This window comes from Poecilia reticulata, chromosome 2 (genome assembly GCF_904066995.2).
Source record: "Poecilia reticulata chromosome 2, P_reticulata-male-v2, whole genome shotgun sequence".
NCBI lineage: Eukaryota > Metazoa > Chordata > Actinopteri > Cyprinodontiformes > Poeciliidae > Poecilia > Poecilia reticulata.
Window position 1 is genome coordinate 6,920,609 of NC_088831.1, and position 16,215 is coordinate 6,936,823.

The 16,215-nt window shown below is 37.9% G+C and overlaps 1 long non-coding RNA gene across 1 annotated transcript in view; it reads left to right on the plus strand.

Annotated features, from left to right (window-relative positions):
- Positions 1-16,140, plus strand: part of LOC103475239 (uncharacterized) — a 56,461-nt gene extending 40,321 nt beyond the window's left edge. The window contains exons 2-3 of the long non-coding RNA XR_014091166.1: positions 13,839-13,877; positions 14,534-16,140. This is a non-coding gene — a long non-coding RNA (uncharacterized LOC103475239). The remainder of the gene's footprint in view (positions 1-13,838; positions 13,878-14,533) is intronic.
- The last annotated feature ends 75 nt before the right edge of the window (positions 16,141-16,215 follow it).

Consider the following 16,215-nt stretch of genomic DNA (forward strand, 5'->3'; position numbering starts at 1 on the left):
TTTGTAGTTATGTCTCAGTTTTGTTGTAAGTTATTTCATCAAAATAAAGCAAACCTCACAAAACATTACAGGTGCACTTTACGTCTGATATCACATGAGGCACCAACTAGTGCTTTTGATGTGTCTTCTTGTTTTTACTTTATTTAGATTTTTTTATTTAATTCCTCCTCTAAAATTGGTACTTGTGTTTAGTTGCAACAAAACATACCAACAAAATATGAGTATCCAGATTGTAACATTTTGTTTATAAAAAGACATCATACCAAGTGAAGCTTAAGAGATCAAATTGGTGCATTTACCTTAAGGGGGCTGCCAGTTTATAACTAATACCTGCGCGTTTATAACTGCGCGACTTCTTCATCACCTACTTTCTCAAACAATTTGCATATAAACAAATGAAAAATCTGTTTAATTTGTTTCAGAACTTGAAACCTCACAATATTTCCCACTGATGTGACTGCTATCTTGCGAGCGGTCAGCTTGGCTTCACCTGATTGAGCTGAAAAAACAGATTCCTCCACTATTCTTATTATTGGTTGGCAGCATTTTCACTCTCCAGTAGGAACCATAAACATCTACAAAATAAAGGTCTTTTTCTTTAAAGTAATCTCTTAATTTCTCTCGTTCTCGTGAGCTCAGTGTTGTCTTGTCATGTCTAGTTTATGTATCATTATACACCAAATCAAAGTAAAAGCCAAAAGTCACTTCATCTCTGTCGTGGTAACTAACGTCGATTTTTGTGCACACAAAGCAGAATTTGCTTTTACTTAAGTAAAATCACAAACTTTGCTGTCCACTCGTAATTGCCTTTCTAAAATCTATTAGTGATTAAAATATCACCAATTGGAACAGACGTTAAATTCTTCCAAGTCTGGCAGAAGGAAATAATAACAAGCAGCCAAAAATTAAGACTAAGACAAATAAATGTGTTGCACTGCAACACCAGTAGTTTTTAAACCGCCCGAATATTTTTTCCTGGACCAGAAAAGTAGAAATAAAAGATTGATACACAACAGTGACAAAAAGTTTTGATGTTCCCCCACAAAAAAAAAAACTCCCGCTTGTCGACGTTTTAACCTCTCGACCTACCTCTTTTGTTTGGACCTGATTGAAACGGCTAACAGTGCTGGATTAAACTTCTGCGACATTTTAAATGGTGATCACAGCGGGTCGTTGAGGCTCAAGGTGGCCTTCAAGCTGCACTGTGATTTTGCTGATCAAACCTTTGAACTTAAAATTGGATCCTCCTGGACTCCTACGCAGCAGGACTCATAATTCTTACCGATTTGGAATTGAAAAATACCTCCAATACTAATTAATGGCACAGCAGCTCCAGTTTGAAATTGTCTGGTTTGAACCTGCCAGCTGCAGAGCTGCTGTTCTCTAATTGGTGGTTAATTAATTAAATATCCAGCGGATTAGAGGAATTATGGACAATTGTCCTTTAACAACCCTTAACGAGGTCTTGATTAGTGTCCTCAGCCATACCCTGTGGCTAAAATGATCCTTCAATTAATGACGGAAAGCTCATGAAGAGAGAGCTTCACGTGATTGGCAGCAGGAATGATGTTTTAGAGCTGTCACTTCAACCAGAGGAGAAGAGAGAAAAGTTGGAAGAGAGGCCAGAGGAAGGCCTGAGTCGAGTTACCAGGCTGCTTAGTTTTGACTCTTTCGATGGTTCAAGAAGGAGGTGGAGCCGCATGAAGGTCAGATATCAGGTTTTTACCAGACTTTAATGATTTACTGTCTAAACAAAGTCCATGTTGTCATATTCAAGCAATCAACAAAAGGCTCATTTGTCTTTATTCAAACGAAACTACAGATTATGTTTGAATAAACTGAAATTGTGAGAAACTTTATCCTGACTTTACCTGGACTTTTACAGTCAGATCTGAAGGTTTATGATTTATACGTTTAAATTCTTTAAAGGACATGCAGTTTTCACATTATGATTTCATTTGTCAAGGTAAAAGCTCTGCAAACCAGCCAGGCTCAGTGTGAAAAAGTAACTAACTTCCTCAAATGGCTGAAAAATGTACCACAGTATATGTGTTTGATATCAGTTGATATTGATAATTATTCATTAGATTTTTGTTTAAAATATCTGAAATACTGAAATACCTCAAGTCTTTTATCCACAATTTCCTCTCAAGTTGTTGTACTTCACTTGTCTTCCAGTATGATTTATTTTATTTTTTCATTTAAAAGCAGTTATCAGAGACTGTCACAAAAACATTAAACTTTTCCCCCTCCGATGTTCTGTGTTTACATACAAAGAGCTCTTAATGTTTTAAGTAGGGTGCTGGTTAAGTAAGTTTCCATCTACTGCATTTCTCCTGGTTTATTGGACAAATCCTCATGCAAGCATTTATTTTACGGCTCACATTTGAGGTGGAAATGTTGCCATTGCTGCTTCACTGGAAGGTTCACGTCATGTTCTGTATTTCCTGCTCTGTCTGTGGCTCAGTAACTTTCTGCCGCATCATTGGCTGCTTTGTGATTGCTTTCGTTTGTGCCTTTTTTAGGACTTTTGACGTGAAAATGTTTCTTTTGCAAACTACGAACCAGAATATACCTGAAACAAAAAAGTTTCAAACAGAATCTATCATTTTCTTTTAAATATTTAGATATTGCCAAAATTAACAGCAACAACCTGGACTTTCAGCATTATAAAGAAACATGTTTTCTTTATTGTAACGTTTTGGACCCCAGATTTCATGACTCTTGACAGTGATGGGGGCCCTGCACAAGCTGCATGGAGATAGGAAGGTGGCTGACATTTGCGGTGGAGGACATGGCCTTTTCTGCTCATTCCTCGTGGCCAATCACCCACACTGAAAGCAGAAGGGAAGATAAGGCCTTTTGTCTGGCCTGACAATGTACCACTGATACTGCCACGGCTCGGCGTGTGAAACTGGGATGTGTGTGTTGCTTTCACTCCATCCAGGGAAGCCCTCTGAAGTCATCATTACAGCATCAGAGCCACCACATTACAGGATCACCCACACACGATTACAGAGCTGACACGCAGTTTAACACCCTGTCTGCTCCATCATGGAGGAGGGCTGCAGCAGGAGGAGCAGGAGCTGTGGCAAACACATCATCCATCCATTTCCTCTACAGCCTTGTCCCTTAGTGGGGTCGGGAGGTGCTGGTGCCTATCTCTAGCTAACGTTCCGGGCGAGAGGCGGGGTCACCCTGAACAGGTTGCCAGTCTGTCGCAGGGCAACACAGAGACACACAACCATGCAAACGCACACTCACACCTAGGGACAATTTAGACAGACCAATTAACCTAACAGTCATGTTGGTTTTTTTTGGGATTGTGGGAGGAAACCAGAGTACCCGGAGAAAGCCCACACATGCACACGGAGAACATGCAAACTCCATGCAGAAAGACCGGGGCCGGAATCGAACCCAGAACCTTCTTGCTGCAAGGCAACAGCTCTACCAACTGCGCCACTGTGCAGCCCTTGCAAACACATCATCTTAACTATATAACTGGGGAAAACGTTTGTTTTTGAGCTATGTTGATTTGCATCCTAGGAGTATTAACACATTTTGTAATATTATATTTTATTTCCTTAAAAGTAAAACTTGATCTACTCCACATATAACAACTTAAAAAAGCAAAATGCTTAAATGTGAGACAAGAAAAATGGCAAAAATATAAAAATGCTGCTGTAGTTTGAAAGTATTAATATCTGGTTGCTTGTGCACCATTATCTACCACATGTTTTCCATCCACTCAACTTTAAATAAAAATACTTGGATGCAACATCCTGCTTCTTTAGCAATGGCCTTTTGTTGCTTATCTTCCTTGTGGATATATTTAATGACTTTCTGCATGTCATCTGTAACATTTCTATATTAAAGATTCCATTTTATTGTTCTTATTTAAGCCACAATCATCGAAATCAACAAGACAAACACATTTGAAATAAATCACTCTGGTTTTAGAGAATATTTATAACATATATTTCACTTTTTCAGTTGAATTACTGAAATAAATTGATTGTAATTCATTGAGCATCTGAATTTCCTCTGCTTTTTTGTTTTTTTTCTCAACATCGCAAACATGACTGACTTCTTATAAATCATCTCCTCCACAGGAATCCAGATTTTGTTTGAAACCCCTATAAAAAACAGTAAAAACATCAAGTTACAGTCCTACACAACTGGATGGAAAGACGTAAAAAAGCAAGTGGTGAGGGGTTTTCACGAAGTGTTGGGTTGGAAGGTGGGAAGCATTTATTAAAGACGACTCTATCCCAAAAAAAGGGGGCAGCAGCCAAATGCGAAAGGGTTGATAATTTAGCCAAATTGTCAGCAGCACTTTGAGGTCGTACCATCAGCAGCCGAACATCTTAAAGAAGATCTGCTGTAATATATGAAACCATCGTCATAATGTATCAAAATGGAACGACTGGGATGCCACTTAAAGTAGTGCTGGCGTAATTGGTGCTCAAAAGTCTTAATAGTATCATATATCTTGAGCTGGGCTTTTAAAAGGATCTAATGTGGGATCTCGCCTTCATCTTCTTCCCGTCTTTCGCTCATAAACACACACCTGCACACGCACACACACACACGGTAATGCATTCAAGCCATCATTTCATCTTGGAATTCCCAAGCGTTTGGGGCACCAAGAGCTATAATGATCTGCCATAAATGGCTCGGTTGGACTGCTAACTTGTGTAAATAGTGCAGGCAGAGACTAATGTACCGACTTGTAATAGTGGGAAATTACCTGCCTATTACCGTGAGATCCTCCAAGAGAGGAGGAGGAGCAGGAGGAGGAAGCAGAGGATAAAAGAAAAGTTGGAGATGCAGTGGGTGAAGAAATTGTTGTTAATTATGAAAATGACAGAACAAGCAAAAAGTGCTCAAAAAAAGTTTAGCGAAAAGGAAATATAGATATTGTGTCTGATTAAACTTTTTTTTATTTCCAAAATTGTGATCTGTTGTGACGTATGTTAAATTACTGAAAGTCTATTAAGCTGATGCTAAAATTTCAGATAGATCCCAAGACAAGTGCTTTACAATAGTAAAGTAAATGTGTGAAACCATATTTTCAGTCTCATTGTCTGAATTCGTTGGAGATGCAGTTTAATCTGTCGTCACAATTTTAATCAGTTTCAAACGTAACAGGGTTCCCAAGATGTTTGCATTTTAAATGGGAAAGTCTTCTCACCAACAACAACCTCAAAATCAAATATGGCCACCTTACATTCAAAATTCATTTTGACACTTTAATTATTAATAAAACATCCACAGTACAAGTTAGGAATCCAAACTCGTTCACCTAGTTATATAATTTAGAAAATTCCTCATTTAATGTAATATTATAAATGGCCATTTTTGTTGATCTTCTGAAGGAATCAAACAGAAAAAAATTTAAAATGGAAGAAATAATTCATCAAAGCTCCATCCTGTTTTACCCCTGATGCTTGTTCGTATTTGATAGTTGTGTGTAAAGGAAATTCATCCTGTGAAGAACAGTTTCCGAGCACAATGTATGGATGAAAAAGGATGAATACATGCAAGTTGTTTTATTTATTTGTTTTTTTTTACAGAAGCCAGTAAACGCTGCTTCAACAAACACAAAGGAGCGTTTCCTAATACTTCGGCTAATTTGGGTCTCACTCTAAACACAATGCCACATCCAATAAACCTCCCTTTCAAATGGGAATGTTGTTGGTCGAAAGATTCAAGCTTTGTTTTTGTAGCATAATGTTTTGTCAAGCCTGCTTAAAAAAAAATTAATTGAAAATCTCCACAGAGTTGATTGTAATGCACCCTAATTTCCTTCAGCTATCGGTGGAGCATAAACAGGCAAACATTTCCATAATGTGTCCGTGTGAATAGACAGTTTAGATCGCTGTTTGTTAGCAATGTTTGTTTGCCTGCTTATTGTGTTCATGGAGACAAATACGAGGCATGTCTTTTTATGCAGCTTCTTCATTTCTTGTTAGTTGTTTGCCATTATGATAACAAGGATCCATTTGATGTTAGCGGGCCTTTTATCTTCAAATGAGCCATTTAAATGTCATTACTGTTGGGGCTGTGTGTCTGTGTGTGCATGTGTGTGATCATTACACTTACAAGGCCCATTCAAGTCTTGTCATTTTTTTTTCCTTCCCCCTACAAGCTGAAATTAGTAGCATTCACTATGTGATGCTGTAACAGCGACAATATTCAGGTTGAAAGATGATTTCTCAGAAGTAAACTTCAGCTTTTGTCTGTGTCCCTTTCTGTGGTGGTTTAGAGAGAAATCAATGAGCCAGAGTATAATAACTCAGGAAATTGATCCTATTTAGCGGCATTTTTTTAAGTGGTAAGACATAAGTGGTTTCTGTATTCAGCAAACAGCTTTAATTACTTACACAGGGTCTCCCAGCTAGTCAGATTTGATACTGAAACATATCAAATATTCTGTGATTCACATCAGAATATCTAAACGCAACACTACAAAAAAGTAAAGACGATCAAAAACCAGAGGATAGACTGAATATATACTGGCTATCCTCTCTTTTTGACTGGTAAATTTTCCTTATTTTTCTAACAAGTCTGACAAATTATTAATCTTTTAATAACTAACCCTTTTACAGTTTCTTTAATTTCATAGTAAGTCTGACCACATCTGACTTTTGGCAGACTTGAATGCATTCAAGTCTACATTTTATTAATTTATTGAGCTCAATCAAACACAGCAGGTTTTTTCACAGAAAAACTGACGCAGATCCGGTTCTTGTGCTGCAACAGAATACATTTTTTTATATGTATTATCCAAATAATCCTTTCTTTTAGTGAAGCAAACTTGTGAAACTCCTTTTCAGGTTTTGGCTCAACATTAACCCTTGTATGTACAAATGGGGTCCAACTGACCCCACACACGTAAAACTTGTATCACTTGCCATAGTCCTATACGTTTGCCTCGCACGCACAAGGGTTAATCTACACACCCCCTTTTTTTTCTTTTTTTTTTAAAGTAAAGAAAAATGTACTACTTTATTTTATAAACATATTTCATGTGTATGTTGTTGAGCAAGTAAAAAAAAAGCCAAAATGTGTTTTTTGCTGCGTTGGCTTTCAAAAACGTTATTGGTTTTGGCCAGCAAGTACTTTTGACTGCAAACTATAGATGTGGACTCACTTCTAGAGTTTTGGCTGAATTTCTGACCCTTACATCTGCTAAAGCTCTGCAGTGATTGGTGTAATATCTCCACATTACTATGATGTTAACTGATAGGATTTGACTGGATGTTGACCTGTCTGAGTGGGGATCATTTCTGGTGGAAGAATTAAGTAAAGGGGTTATTGCTGCTAAATTATCCCAAAATTATCACAGGATAATTGTGAGATTATTGTTTATCTCAAAATGATGTGATAAACTCAAATGTTTTGTTGCACCCTTCCAGTACACGTCAACAAGTTGAGTTTGCAATTAAAAAACAGTTGAAAGAAAAGAAAGAGGCATGAAAATCTACAAACTGATGCTCCGAAAATGACTTGGATCAGTCGATTTGTCTCGTATGAGGCATGAGGGTGTCTCTGTTTTTGTCTCAAGCAAGAATTTACAAAGGAAATAAAACAAAGCTGACTGACATCCTTTCCCATAGGTGACAAACTACATCTCTCCATGTCTAGAAGCTCTAATTTGCACTTTCCAGTGAGGCCTGATTAGATGGTGTATTGCACTGTATCCACGTTTTGGCCTTCATGTCTGTCGAGGTCTGCTGCATAAACCAAACCCTGTCTCTGTCTGTTTCCTGCAGTGGCAGACATGGAATAGGACAGCCCCTCTAGTGGACTACTAGTAAATTAGGAAATCTTTCCTGGCAGGCGGAGATGACAGGACACCGTCTTTGTGTCCGTTGTATGTAATTTGCTTGTTTTCCACTCTGCTATAGAGCTGGCGCACTGCAGGAGAGAGACAAGCCAAGGAGTGTGTCTCTTCCTTTCACTCTGCATATCTTCTTGTCTTCCTCTCTCATCCATCTTATGTGGGTTTGTTCTCTCCCATTGTTGCCGTTGTGTCCTCCAGCTCAGCTCTGTGACCTCGGAGTTAAAAAGAAAATGATAGGCTGCAACCAACACAGGAAGAAAAGCGGAACGTCTAATGACTGTGACCTATAAAATGAAGGAAAACTGTATCTAGTCTTGGTTTCAAGTGTAAAAGCTGGAAACTGGGGAGGAATCTAGATTTACTCATCATTGAAACAAATTCAGCTTCAGATTCAGCTGATTTCTTAGGTTATCAAGGCTATTTTTCCACCTCCTCTTTTCCCAGGTTCTTTGTGTCTTTTCACTGTAATACACATAATTTATGTAGTTGTAGTTTTGATTTCTTTGTATGTCTGAAGTACTTTTAAAGTCACTGTAACTTGGTGTGATTTTAATGTGAATAGCCCTAAGAAAAGCACATTTTTTCTACAATAATTACAAATGACACTTGGCACAAAATGTGCAGACAATATCCAAACTTACTAAATTAGGTTACAAATCCAAATGTAGAGCTGAATGAAAAAAATACACGAATATATGTAATACTCTTAAATGATTCTCAGCTGTGTCACAGTTTTGTTCAACAGTTCTGGTTCCTGAAATTGCCCAAAAAAAAAAAATGAATAAATAAAAAAGAGAGAGAAAAACATTACACATTCACACAATTTTCCCCTCTCAATGTCCATTCAGATGTAATGTAAGCCTAAATGCACCATTTGTTTGAATGGTAAGAAGAGGGGACATTAGTAGCAGACTGAAGTGTGCATGCATGTATGTGTGTTTCAAGAGAACTTTGACAAACAGCTCTCGTTTATCATGGCGGCGCCGCGGCCTGTGTTCTCCCGTCTCTAAGGTAACGGCGGTCCTGGGCGCTCTCTTATTGGCTCAGCCGCTGAACACCCAGCAAGAGACAAAAGAGAAGGACCCCGGCGCTGGTAATTTCTTATCACCAAATCCCATTAGGCTCAGGGTTTTTCATTTTTTTATTAGCCTACACAAAAGTAAAGTGGAAATCAGCATACCCAGTCGGCTCAACCCCTACTGTGAGCCTGACTGGGTCTTCTAATAACATCACTCTACTCCGGCGTGTGCTGTACTAATAACAGAGAGACTTTTTTTTAAAGTGCATTATTAGACTGAAAATATAAAGCATGAAAAGCTTTTTACTTTTGTTTGAAAAATTTCAGAAAAAAGTAATATAGTAGATAAATTTAATAGTCTTCATGTGCTTTCATTGATACTGTTAATTAATAATTAGCTTATTTGCGCGGCATGCAGCAGTCCAATATTCAGGATCTAACTAACTGCATTACGTTCTCTACTTAGAAATTTGATCTTATAAAATGTCTAATAGTTCTGCTGAAAAAGCAATGCACTGTAGTTTAGACTTTGAGTAAAAACACCACAAATTTATAGTATTTACACAAAAATGTCGAACATTTTAAAAAGTCTGCATCTTTTCATATTACACCTATTTGCAGGTTTTTCAGTGAACTGTAACTAAATTATTTTCATGTCTAAAATATTTTAAGGAATATGTACTGTGGAAGCTGAAATACCCAGGTAAAATGATACTCGACACGCTATTGGCTGCACCTGCAGAGCAGCCAATCAAGAAGGAACATTTATTTTCTTTGGTGCTGATTGGTTGTAGCCCCAAAGGCAGTAATAAGGAGGACTGTAGATATTAGTTTCTGTGGTAGAGCTAAGACTGTTTCCACTGTTCGTATTAAAACATGTTAAATTATATTTGGTGTTTGAATGATTAAATTAGGCAATCATAAGTCTTCTTACTCAAGTATTCAGGAGTGGCTGGGGTCCCTAACCTTGGTGAAAATCAGGTCTTGAAGCACCAAAAGGAGTGACAGATAATAACACTCCCAGCCCCATGTTAGCCCAGTTTCTCTTTTTTATTGTCTCACCATCAAGTTTGACTGTTTAAGCCTGAAGTGAGGCCTGCAGAGCTTCACATGTTGTACTGGCCTCTTTTATAACCTGATTAAGGTTTTAATGCAACTGTGGTCGGCCACGCACTGCTGAGAAGGTTTACCACTGTTCCATGTTTGCTCCATTTCTGGATAATACTTCACTGGAGGCCTTTCCACACTGATAGATGTCAGAGCCTAAGTGATGTGATGCTTTTGGAGATCTTGCCTACTTCATCCTGTTAAACAGGCTTGATTTAAGTAATTTCTTGATTGTGCTGTCCTGGAAATGCTCTGACTTGGGTCTGGATATCAAAAAAATGTGCCTTACAGTAGTTGCTTTTTGTATGTATCCATTCTATTTTTGTATGATATAAGTATTTGAAGAAATTGTGGCAAAAAAGTAAAAAAAAAAAAAAACAAAAGGAAACCTCTGTATTTTATCACTAAGATATTCCTTGAAATACAGAAAGAGAAGTAAAAATGAAAATGCACTTGAACTCATAAGTGACTTGTTCCTTAGAAAGTTCTCAGAAAAATCCGTTTGGAAAACAGGGGAGAAATGGAACCAGCTGATGAATACCCATATACCAGCAGATTTCAGCTTATCAAGTCATAATTTCAGCTCTTAAATTCTTTCACCTGTCATCTTTCGCCCAAGCAGCTGTGTGCTTGTGGGACGGCCCGAAGCCGCACTGACACCTCTCAGCATACTGAAAGGCCCTGATATACCCAAGGCTGTAATCACCACAAAAGTGCAGTTGGTTGTGGTTATAATGTGTGTGTGATAACCACCCCATATGAAGGCAGATTGACAGACAAAAGGTCTAATCGCTCCTCAGCTGCAGCCGCCAAACACCTCAGAGGAAGTATTGACCCAAAAGCATCATAATCCCCTTCGCCTAACACTGGCAATTTCATGTAATACCTGTAATAACACGCATTCAGCTCAAAGTAGTCATCAAAAGAGCTCCGAGCATCTGATTTTGAGAGGTGAGCTGTTTGAATAAAAGGGGACCAAAGTGTATATCAATCTGTAATAACAACATTGTGGCCCTGACTCACATTTCCCCTAAGGAGTGTGTTTTTATCATGTTCACTTCGACTCTTTATGGCTTTTCCTCTTTTTAAATGGAAAAAAAAGAAACGTTTTTATGGTACAGAAAGCTGTGAACTTTTGAAGGGGCCTTTTGTATTATATGCTTATTTTTACATTGCAGTGAACTTTGCCACATTTAGTCACGTTACAACCATAAATGTCAGTGTATTTTTGAAAGACATCAGGGGAAAAATAAAGACCTGAAAAGTGAGGCAGGAGCTACATTCAGCCTTTCAGTCAACACCCTTCCTTTTCCTTTAGCTTCTAGCTTTGCTCATTTAGAGACTATAACTCTTACCTATTGCTCCTTGAATCTCAGTCAGATTAGACAATGAGCATTTTGTCTTACTCCAGATTCTCAGATTTCTGCCAATCAATACCTGTGCTATATTGATTGATTTAGCATCAAAATTGTACCAATATAGTTGATTTGCTTGGTCATTGTCACTTTCATAAAAAAAGAAGTTGTCCCTTAATATATGAAGACTTACATATGTATTAAAGATAATGGTTGAAATTTCCAGCAGATTCATTCTAGTGTTGCTGCAAGAAGGTTCTGGGTTTGAATCCCAAGTTGCATTTGAATAATTCTTAGATTTTCTGCAACATTCTCCTTTTGGGAAAAGAAGCCCAAATAATTTTTAACATGTTTAGTGAAATGTACATTACTAACATCAGCTGATAGAGAGCTTCTCAGGGTCTAGAATGACACCAGTAAAGTATGACAGATGGTGTTTTGTTTATTTGAAGACTATTTCATTTCAAAACCTGTTAAGAACGAGGCAATTATTTCATTTTATCCAGGCAACACAAGCTCTTAGGTTTAAAAAGCTTTGGAGAATTCACATTGAGTGAATCATACACTAATAAAACATTTTATATATTTACAGCTCTGGGGAAAAAAATGAAGAGCCCACTTCACTGAGCCCCATTGAAAACCTGCTGGTTTTTCCACCAAATTTTGATTTCTGAACTCTTCCTGAGTTAAAACATTAGTATTGTTGTTTATGAATGAATACAAACGTGTTTTCTTTGCATTATTTGATGTCTATAAACTGTCTGAAAGCGCTGCGTCTTTTTCGTTATTTTGACCATTTCTCATTTTCTGCAAATAAATACAAAATTTTTGTTTGGAATTTCCGAGACATGTTGTCAGTAGTTCATAGAATAGAACAATGTTAATTTCACTCAAATATATACCTATAAAAAAGAAAACGGCCTCTTAATTTTTTCCAGAGCTCTATATTCACACTTCAAGTTTCCTTTGCCAGGAAAGCGACGTGAGTTTTTGCAGATTTGAGCTGATCAGCTGAAGTGACTGCGGTTTCATATCTCCTAATGATTTCTGTGACGATCTGAAACTCAGACTTTGAAGAACCAGCGCGTTCAGTCCAGAGCGTGATCTAATCGAACGTAGAGGGGATGTTTGCATCACACGTACACGCTCACGCACCCGCCATCATTGTCATTATCATCACAGCCTCAATCATCCCTATCTGTATTCACTCTCACTTTTCAGCCTCTGATTTGGTATTCATGTCACAGAGATTAATCAACCTGCTCATCCCATCTGGTGTTGCACACTGATACACACTGTGTCCTCACACTCTACCTGCCTCTAGGTGTGTGTGTGGGTTGGGGCGGGGGGTTGGCACACAACTGACAGACAGCGAGAAAGGGCTTCGTCAACCCATCTGCATATCTGCATATTAACCGCGGACCGTCCCTTTAATTTCCTACAGCAGCTGATAACCGTCGCCTCCTCTTGGCCTCTTTGTTGCTCCCACACCAAATTTGTGTGTACGTGTGTGTGTGCGTGCGCGTGTGTGTGTTTGAGGAAAAGGCAGAAAAAAACCCTGTGTTGAATTTCTTTCTGCTTCACACATATTTTTTTAGTGTTTACTCAAGTTGTTAATTTTGTAGATTTTTAAAAGAAAGTGTGTTTTATAGAAGGGAATAATAAAAATGAAGTGATTCACAATACATGTTTGTAGCACATCCCCACTTAGACAACTGAAGATTTAAAATCTCCTCATAGTCTGCAGTAAGGAAATGTGACTTATTGTCTCTGTAGTTTCATAACTCAAAATCCTATCCTTTGATAGGATTTTGAGTTAGTTTTGATCAGTGAAAATATAAATCTGAACTAAACGGTGATCTTCATTACTAAGTAGGGATTGACTATGTATGGAGACATATAATCATCTTTGTTTTGCGTCATATTTAACATCAACTATAATGGCCTCTTTTCACACACAGTGGAAATATGTGGCCTTGAGGCATGAAGTGTGTGAACCGATTCACTTCGAATGTACGGAGGTGAATGTCGATCTCATTATTCCAGAGGATGAAGGCAGAGACAGCAGAAGAGAAGCAGCACAGGCTCAGAGTTTCTCTGCTCCTGTAGTTAGTAGGTAAAAGGAGTTTGAGTCGAATTGAGACGTTCAGAAAGGAAAGTATAATTTAACAGCTGCAGCTCTTGAATAAATAGACCTTTTCCTAAGCTTCACCTTTGAACCCTCTCAAGTTTTTGTTGAGGTTTAACTGCTCTTACAAAGTTGGGCTGAACTAGAGATGATTGGATGCTTATTGATGCCTTGAAAATGTAGTTAATTAGGAAGCAAAGAAGAAGAGCAACATAACATTTCTTAAACGCTCAAAATGATTTTTATTTCTAAGTTTATGATGCAGGAAGAAATATCCAAGCTGGTTTCTTCAGACATTCATCTTTAGGCTGCTTGTGATCTGCTTTGCAAGTTGAGACATTTCACCTGTCAGATTGACTGATGTTGTCTTTTGTTTTTCAGAGAAAACATCAGATGATGTCATATGCATTTTCCGAAGAGGTAAGAAATATTGTTTTTATTTGACAGAGTGAAAGATTTAGGTAGAGATGTAGAAAGGATTAGTGTTTTGGGGATTTTATTTTCCAAAAAATACACTTAGATTCTCTGTCAAAGTGAAAGAATGTTACAGACATCTCCTCAGTGCAGTTTGACAGCATGTGCTACCACATGGAATGACGTGTGTGTGCATGCGTGCGTGCGTGTGTGTGTGCGTGTGTGTGCTTAGTATAGGAGTGATGGGATGATGATGGTTGGTCTTCATGTTGGAGAGACAGACTGATGGACAGAGCTGCTTCTTCTTCTTCTCTTATTCTGATCATCTGTCCACGTTGACTGATCGAGTTGCTCTGCAGTTTTTATTCTGCATCTTCCCCAGTCAACCTACATTCCTCTGTCACACATTGTGACAAAGTGGTTCAGTTTGTGTTTACCACTTGTCCCTTATTCTTTCTCATTCACTTATTTTTATATTTGGTTATAATAATTAATTCAAACATTGCCATTTTGCTTCACTTACTATCCCGGGTTTGTTTGTGTTGGCATTATGTTGCAAGATCTATCTGTTTAGGTTAAAGTTATTATTTCTGGATTATGGGTTGAATTTGTTTCAAGGTGTATTTACTTTTCTTTGTACTCACCATCATTTGTCCTTGTAGATCTGCAGGAGTATGGGAGAGGCCGGCCCAGTACTTCCTGGTTAAATGGCTGGATGATGTCAGTGATTACCTTATTGGGTTCTGCCAATTAGAGGGTTTTTCTTTTGTGTATTGTTTGTTTGTTTTCCTTTTAAAAATAACCTTTTGAGTTATCTTGTATTCTGTAATTTATTTTGCAGATAACTTCATTATGTAGGAGTTTGTAAATTGATTTGTAGTTTTTTGTGTTTCTCTGTTTAAATGTTTTTGACCTGTTCCTTGGTGGCTGTGTCCAATCAAGCACAGGTGTGGTGCCAATTTTGTATAAAAACAGTGAGCTTTTGAATGCTGGGAGAGAAGTCCGAGTAAAGACTGAATAAAAAAAGTAATTGGAAGAAACTGAAGCGGTGGCTGGTCCTGATTTTCTGCTCACCTCTGATCCTTGAGCCTAAACTACCTTACACACATAAGAAGAACAAGGTTTGTTTTAGGATTATATAGAAAAGAAAAACATTATTTTGTTCCGAAAAAGTCTTTGCCTTCTTACAGACTTGTGCTTTTTGCTCTAATTACACCAAGACGTCCTGAAGCTGATAATCTCACCACCATGTTTGACAGTCAGTATGTTGTTTTTCTGAAATGCTATACTTGTTTTATGCCAGACGCAACAAGACGTTAACTTTCCAAATATTTTCCCAGGAGTCTTGGAGATGAATCTGATTTAGAAAATTAGTTTTTTGTTCTTGTTGGTGGTTTTTTCCCAGTCTCTCCATCTTATTGTTGAATCAGTGAATTTGTTTCTCATTTGTTGTTGGAAATTATTTATTGGGGCATAATGAGTTGCTATTGGACAAGTGTTAGCCTGCTTTGTGTTGTCAGGCGGGTTCTATGTAACTTATATCTTCTTTCTATATGTCTGGTAATGAGGAGGCCTGAGTGTCTTTGTTGAAACTGAACTCAGCTATCCAAAAAGTGTGGTTATTCACATTTAATTCAACAATGTGAAAACAGCTTGTTGTACTCATTCTGGATAGCACCAAGATATTTCCACATACCTGGCAGCTTTATTTCATACTCAAATATAACGTCAATAGTCATATGGATGGAAATGTTAGGTCTTTATTTCCAACCCAGTTTCTGTTTTACTACTTCCCTTTATGCCCAATACAAACTCTGCAGTCTTTTCACTTCCTTTAACCTCTTATCTCCTCTTATCTCCTCTTGTCGTCCTCCTGTCTTGCTCTTGAACTCTCCATTACCGTCTTGTCACTCGTTTTATCTCATCACCCAAAGCAAGCCCTTCATCTTATTGCCCAGCTGTTGCGATCTGCTTCTTTCTTCATTGTGATCTGGGTCAGCGGGTCAGCCGGGGGGCTTGTCATTAGCTGGGACTGTGCATTTGTTCTGATCACAGGTGTAGACAAGATAATAGGAGTCTTTAGTGGTCAGTGTGAGGAGGCTGGAGGATTGGAAAGTGAAAATATGAAGGTGTGAGGAGAGCAGTACACTTTTAGACAGAGGAACATCATAAAATAGAGTACAAATATAGCAAACTGTTTAAAATAAACTAAAATTCACAAAAAAAGCTAATTTATTTGAATAATTTTATTAAGTATTTTTGTCCAGGTTCAATGAAAACACCTCATTTAGACATAACTATTCCAACTCAATATGCATTTCTGTTTCTGTGCTGCTGCTGTTCT